This window comes from Somniosus microcephalus, unplaced genomic scaffold (genome assembly GCF_052327205.1).
Source record: "Somniosus microcephalus isolate GS21.2 unplaced genomic scaffold, FLI_Smic_1.0 unresolved_chr4, whole genome shotgun sequence".
Lineage (NCBI taxonomy): Eukaryota > Metazoa > Chordata > Chondrichthyes > Squaliformes > Somniosidae > Somniosus > Somniosus microcephalus.
The window spans coordinates 7,370,782-7,378,701 of record NW_028225182.1 but is presented as its reverse complement, the minus strand read 5'-3'; positions in this window follow the sequence as shown (position 1 = coordinate 7,378,701).

Below are 7,920 nucleotides of genomic sequence, written 5' to 3'. Positions count from 1 at the left end.
TATCGTGTTTTACAGAGAGAATCAAACAGAGGGAGAAAGAGAGTTATAATTGAGAAGAGCGAATCACTCAGCGGCCCCGATTTTAAATCCAGATGGATTCGCCGCTCAGGCATGAGTTAAAATTACAGTCAGGTCTAAATGATGTCATCAGGCCGCAACAGACATATATAAACAAGGACCCTGTTTGCTCCGAGTGCATGTCCTTGCTGCCTGCTCAGGACAGCAGGTTAAATTGCAGAAGTTTTGATCAGGGTAACTTTAGGACAAGTAAGTGGCAGATGGATATTAACTGCCCTCCCGACAGGTTTCTGCTCAGCAAGTAGGGTTGAAATGACCCCCACGCTAACGGGGGGAGATACAGAGACAAGAACTATTGTACATTGAGTATTGAGGGACAACTGGGGGAGATGGAGAGTTGTATAACTGAGCATAATGAGTGACATAGAGAAGCGCCTAAAGCTGAAGATAGAGAAAGATGTAACTGTGTTGTGACAGGTGTAACTTGAATTACAGCACCTTCAACCACAGGTGTAGACTGCGCAATACGACCCCATTGTTTCAGAGGCTGTTAAGAATATTTTCAAAATTGTGAATAATGTAATTATTCCCTCTAGTTTTATTTCACTGCCGACATACATGAGCCAGAGCAATTTTCTGCCATGGTGAGAAAGTGTAATGCTGGGGTTACTGTATTCTGTTTAACCCACAATCTTCGATCCTACATTCCCTAAATCAGCAAAGCACGGCAGAAATCAGCGTTTGTCTAACAGAAGGATCAATATTTGGCCGGTGGAGGGGCTGTGGCAGTGGTGGAGGTCGCCGATGTTGGGGTGCTCCATCTGCACCATTTCACTGTCGATCCCAGAGTGGGACTGAAGTTTGTTTCACAGCAGATCTTCAGAGTCAGCAGAGAGAATAATTTATCACCCACTAGCTTGATGTGTGTCCATAAACAGGACTCAGATCTCACAAGGTTGTACACTGACCAGTGATCCACAGTCTCCGTCTGGACATGTCCACATTTAGTGAACTATTTTTGGGTTTGGTTATACATAATTTCAAAGTTTGAAGATGACAGAAAACACGAACAAGTGATAAACAATGGGACATATTCCAGGCTTCTGGAGGAAATAGGCAGACTGGTGAAACGGGTAGACACCTGGTAGATGAATGTTAACATAGAAAAGTGTAACGTGATGCATTTTGGAAAGAAGAATGAGCGGAGGCAATATAAACTAAATGGTAAAATGTTAAAGGGGCGCAGTAACAGAGAGACCTGGGGAGTCTGTGCAAAAGTCTTTCAAGGTGCCAGGGCAAGTAAGGAACGCTGTTAACAAGTCATGCGCCATCCTTGGCTTGATAAAAAGAGGCATAGAACAATTAATCAAGGAAATTATCGTAAATATTTACAAATCATTTGTGAGGCTTCAACTGGAGTATTGTGTGCAATTCTGTTCACCATATTTTAGGAAGTATGTCAAGGCCTTGGTGAGGTTGCAGTAGAGTTGCACTGGAATGGACCGAGGGACCAGGGACTTCAGTTACGTGGAGAGACTGGTGAAGCTGGCATTCATTTCCTTACGTCAGAGAAAGTTAAGGGGAGATTTGCTATTTGCGTCAAAATCATTCATTGTTAACAAAGAGACACAATTTTCACTGATAGGATTGTCGGTAACCAGAGGACACCGATTTAAAGTAATTGGGAAAACAGTCAGGGAGGAGTTGGGGGATACAGAATAATGATGGAGTGACTTTTTATGATCTGTAATGGACTGGTAAACGATAATGGACGCAGATTATGTTACAATGTCCAAAAGGGAAATGGATAAATACTTGAAGTGGAGAAAGTGGCAGGGCGATGCTGAAAGAGCAGGGGAGTGGGTTTAATGGGATAGCTTTTTCAAATAGCTGGCACAGGTACGATGGGAAGAATCACTTCCTACTGTGTTTTAATCTTCATCGATTTTATGGTAACAATTTAGACGCATCCTTTACTGGTGAATAACTAACTCACAGGCAGCTCTCTCTCCCACATGGCAGCTGTCTCTCATTCTGCTGGAACATTTCACACCTAATCTAGAGCCGTCTTTTGTCTCCACTAGTCCTATCACCATCTCGTCTCGTTTTGAATACCCCTCTTCACTTCTTTTGTTCTCTCCCAGCCCTGCCTTTCGATCTATTTCATTTCCTTTCCAGTTTTGAAAAAGGGTTAGACCCGAAACGTCGACGCTATTTTCTCTACACGGATGTTGTCTGTCCTGCAGAGTTTTTCCAGCATTTTCTGTTGTTATTTCGGATTTCTAGCATCTGCAGTATTTTGCTATCGTAACACACAGATCTCTGTCAGCTATCAGGACAGCTTTATATTTGTCAACAACAATCACCCGGAATCGTTTTCTGGGAATACCCCGGATGTTCATCACCTTTTCTGTACCCCACTGACTGGTTAAATTAGTTACTCTGATTTATTTACATATAAATGAATATATTGAAGTAAATAAAATGCATTAATGGTTTCTATCGTATTAGAATAACCAACGGTACATATTATATTGATTATTCGGGCAGATTATTAAATCAAAAATAGAGGTTCAAAAATAACTTCAGTTGGTTTCAGCAATTTACTGGTAACACAATTCCGGGATGGTAAATTAAGCACGATGCAGGGAGAAAGGATTTTAAGTACTGAGACATTTAAAAAATCACCGATTTAAACTACATCGCCTGGCTGGAACAGAGTTTAATCTTCTTGACATCCTGTCTTACACCAGGCCTGATTTCACTCCTCACTGGGGTTGAAATTCCCCGACTCATAAGCGCAAAACAGCCGGCAGCAAATCGGCAGCCCGTTTTAAATTACAGGTGATTCTCCATTCCATTGAAGACAATGTAAAATTTTATGGGGTTGTGTAAAATGGGTTGTCGATTTGTTATGGCCCGTTTTGTGCTGTTGTCCAAGGCGACTTTCACCCCCATTGACCAATTGGAAATAAAAGCGGGCGTGGTGTAAAATGGACGTCCGACCCTAAGTAGCACTGTTCACACCAGCTGGGTTTATTTAAACCGGGGCTTTGAGAGTTGGTCAGAATATCATGACGTATAACTCCGAACAGGCCTAAGAGTGAACTGAATCTACAATCTAATAGAGATCTGCAGCTACACGTGGAATGCTGCAACGTTATTTCTTTCAGATAAAACGGTAGCTGAAGAGAATGACTGACTTTGATTAAGTTTACACGTTTATATCAACTGTTCTGCATCACCTACGTATTGCAAGATCAGTAGGAATCAGATTTTGCTGTGGTTTTTGACACCTGACTGAAATGATAATTCACATATTGGCCATAATAAAACTCATTGGATGATAGTTAATTTTAAGTTCAGCAGACGGCGGTAAGCTGACGGGATCGGGTAGAACGATGGGTTTACACCCGCTCGATTTTCCATCACTGGAGAAGTCAGTGGAAAGTAAAATCTGGAGAGCTGTAAAGCCAGCATTCAACCCAATCCCGTCAGTTACCCGCCAGGCAGTTTGGGTTAAAATGACCCAGTTATCCCAGCTGTGATTCAGAAAGAGTCTATTGTCTGCGTTACAAGGATGGAAACCACAATGAAACCCGATTTCAGACAGAAACCTCCTGTATACTACAATATGGATGAGGGAATTTATGCACCAAGTTACAGATTTATTCACCCACTGACTAACCTGAACACTGTCTGGTTCTTCGGTGAGAGGCTGTTTGAAGACATTTTCATTAGGATTTGCCCGAAGCACCAAAAATTAGATCAAATAGTCGCATCACCAAAAGCAAGTTATGCAGTGGAGTCTCCTGCACATTGTTTGTGGGATCGGGTCTGACGTATTAATTAGTGAATATATAATCAAACATGTTGGTATCTTCTTCTTAATATTTCCCACGGAGAGGCCTGGTGTGTCCGCTCAAAAGTATTTCAAGTGCCAGGGCAAGTAGAGAACGCTGTTAACAAGTCATACGCCATTCTTGGCTTGATAAAAAGAGTCATAGAGAAAATAATCAAGGAAATTATCCTAAATATTTACAAATCATTGGTTAGGCCTCAACTGGTGTATTGTGTCCAATTCTGTTCACCATATTTTAGGAAGTATGTAAAGGCCTTGGTGAGGTTGTAGCAGAGTTTCACGAGAATGGTCCGAGGGATCAGGGACATCAATTATGTGAAGAGACTGGTGAAACTGGCATTCATTTCAATATATCAAAGCAAATTGAGGGGAGATTTGGTAGTTGCGTCAATATCATTCATTGTTAGAAATGAGACACAATTTTCACTCACAGGAGTGCTGGTAACCAGAGGACACCGATTAACAGTAATTGGGAAAAGAGTCAGGGAGGATTTGGGGATACGGAATAATTATGGAGTGAGTTTATATGATCTGTAATGGAATGGTCAAACGATAATGGACGCAGATTAATTTACAATTTTCAAGAGGGAAATGGATAAATACTTGAAGTGGAGAAAGTGGCAGGGCGATGCTGAAAGAGCAGGGGAGTGGGTTTAACAGGATAGCTTTTTCAAAGAGCCGGCACAGGCACGATGGGAAGAATTACTTCCTGCTGTGTTTTAATATTCCTCGATTCTATGGTAACAATTTAGATGCATCATTTACTGGTGAATAACTAACTCAAAGGTTTCTGTCAGCTATCAGGACAGCTTTATTTTTGCCAACAGCAATCACCCGGTATCGATTTCTGGAAATACCCCGGATGTTCACCATCTTTTCTCTACCCCACAGACTGGTTAAACTACTTACTCTGATTTATTTACGTAAAAATGAATATATTGACGTAACTACAATGCATTAAAGGTTTCTATTGCAGTAGAATAACCAATGGTATATATTATATTAACTATTCGGACATATTATTAAATTAAAAAGACAGGTTCAAAAATAACTTCAGTTGGTTTCAGCAATTTATTGGCAACACAATTCCTGCATGGTAAATTATGCACGATTCATGGAGAAAGCTTTATATGTTTTGAGACCTTTAAAAATCACCGATTTAAACTACGTCACCTGGCTGGAACAGGGTTTAATCTTCTTGATAACCTGGTGGTGAAAATCCCCGGCTCATAAGCTCAAAACAGGTGGCAGCAAATCGGGAGCCCGTTCTAAATTCCAGGCGAATCATCTATATTCCATTGAAGACAATGTAAAATTGTATGGGGGAGTGTAGAACGGGTTGTCGATTTGTTATGGCCCGTATTGTGCTACCACGCAAGGCGACTTTTACCCCCATTGACCAATTGGAAATAAAAGCGGGCGTTGTGTGAAATGGGCGTCCGACCCTAAGTAGCGCTGTTCACACCAGCTGAGTTTATTTAAATCGGGGCTTTGAGAGTTGGAGGGAATAACATGATGTATAACTCCAAACAGGCCTAAGAGTGAACTGAACCTACAATTTAATAGAGATCTGCAGCTACACGTGGAATGCTACAATGTCATTTCTTTCGGATAAAACGATAGCTGAAGAGAATGACCGACTTTGATTAAATTCGCGTTTAAAGCAACAGTTCTGCATCACCTATTGCAAGATCTGTTGGAATCAGGCATTACTGTGGTTTTTGACACCTGAATGAAATGACAATTCACATTTGGGCAATAATAAACTTCATTTAATGATACAGTAAATTTTAACCTAAGCAGACGGCGGTTAGCTGAAGCGATCGAGTGGAACAATGGGTTTACACCCGCTTGATTATCGATCACTGGAGAAGTAAGTGGAAAGTAAAATCTGGAGAGCGAAAAACCAGCATTTGACCCAATCCCGTCAGTTACCCGCCAGGCGGTTTGGGATAAAATTACCCAGTAATCCCAGCTGTGATTCAGAAAGAGTCTGCTGTCTGCTTTACAGGGATGGAAACCACAATGAAAACCGATTTCAGACAGAAAATCCTGTTTACTACAATAAGGATGAGGGATTTTATGCACCAAGTTATCGATTTATTCACACACTGACTAACTTGAGCACTGTCTGGTTCTTCGGTGAGAGGCTGTTTGAAGACATTTTAATTAGGATTTGCACGAATCACCAAACATTAGATCAAATAATCGCATCACCAAAAGCAAGTTACGCAGTGGAGTGTCCTGCACATTGTTTGTGGGATCGGGTCTGATGTATTACTTTGTGAATCTATAATCAAACATGTTGGTATCTTCTTATTAATATTTCCCATGGAAAATATAAAAATAGCTCCAATAGATGTGATCCCTCTGAATGTGCCTGCTCCGTAATTTCCATATTTTTAATCATTCATGCGATGTTTTCTCTAGCAAAGCCAATATTTAATGTCCATCTCTAATTGTCCTTGAGAAGGTGGTGGTGAGCCACCTTCTTGAACCTCTGCAGTCTGTGTGGTGAAGTTACTCCCACAGTGCTGTTAGGTATGGAGTTCCACGACTTTGATCCACTGACGATGAATGGACAGCGATATCTTTCCAAATCAGGATTTTGTTTGATTTGGACGGTAACTAGTAGGTGGTGGTGTTCCCAAGCACTTGCTGCGCTTTTCCTTCCAGGTGTCAGTGATCGCGGATTTGAAGAAGATGGGCGAGTTGCTGCAGTGGTTTTTGTTGATGGTACACACTGCATACATGGTGCGCTGATGGTGGAGGGAGTGAATCATTAAGGTGATGGATGGGGTGCCAATCTTCACATTGCCTCTTACACAATAAGATTAGGGGCGTTAGTCTGTTCTGATTAACGTTACTTTATCCGCTCTTGACCTACAGGAAATAAACTGCCCTCCGCAGCCGGAGCCCACAACTGGTGACTCAAAAATTGGAATGGATCCACAGCCTGCCTCAGCTGGATGCCGAATCTGGTCCAAATGATGAAGCAGGAATATCCATCACCAAGTCCATACAAAACATAATTTATCATCCTTCGTTTGAAAACTGCAAAATCAAAATTAACTTCAAGGTAGTCGGTTGTGTGTGTGCAATCACAGTATCCAGTTTTTGCAACGATTGGTCTTATAACTGATGGTCCCACGTCATGTTATTCTTTAGCTAGATTTTGGCCATTACAATTACGCTCCAGTTAACAGGGAACACTGCTTCCACTTGAAGGAGTTTCCGGTTACACAGAATCTAATGAAATCTATAGAGAGGGCAAACATTATAGATTGAAATAAATAGAAGTCAGCATGTGGAAAAAATCAAGTTTCAAATCGGTATTGTTGGAGCCAATAAGCAACAAACAGGAGAAATACATATGGAAGTAGTTTATAGGCCACCTAAGAGTAATCAAAGTGTTTGACAGGGTATAACTGAGGAAATTAGAGGATCAAGTAACAAGTTCATACAATAATCGTGGGGAACTCTGATCTTCGTAATGTCTAGGCAAGCGGAACTGACAAAAATAGCTTGCGGGATTAGTTCATGCAGTGCATTCGAGACAGTTGGCCAGAACAATATTTCGAGGAACCAACTAGGGAACAGGTTATATTAGATCGGGTATTGAGTAGTGTGACAATGTTGTTTATAATATTTTAGTAAAGGTTCCTCTAGAGTGACTGATCATAATATAATAAGTAACATTTTAAATTTGCGAGGGAGGAGGTTAACTTCCAAACTAGGGCCTTAAACTTAAACAAAGCCAATTATGGTTATATGGTGGTTGGGGGGGGGGGAGTTTGCTAAGTTAGATTGGGACACGTGATTTCAAATATGATGGTAGATAAGCAATGGCAAACATTTAACAAATTCATAATACTCGACGAAAACACATTCCCTTTAGGAATAAAATTTCCACTGGAAAAGTGGTACAACCGTGGCTAACTAAAGAAATTAGTGATAGTATTAGGTTAAAAAGGATGCTTACAATGTTGCCAAAAAGATTAGTAAGCCTGAGGATTTGGAGGGTTCTAAAAATCAGCAAA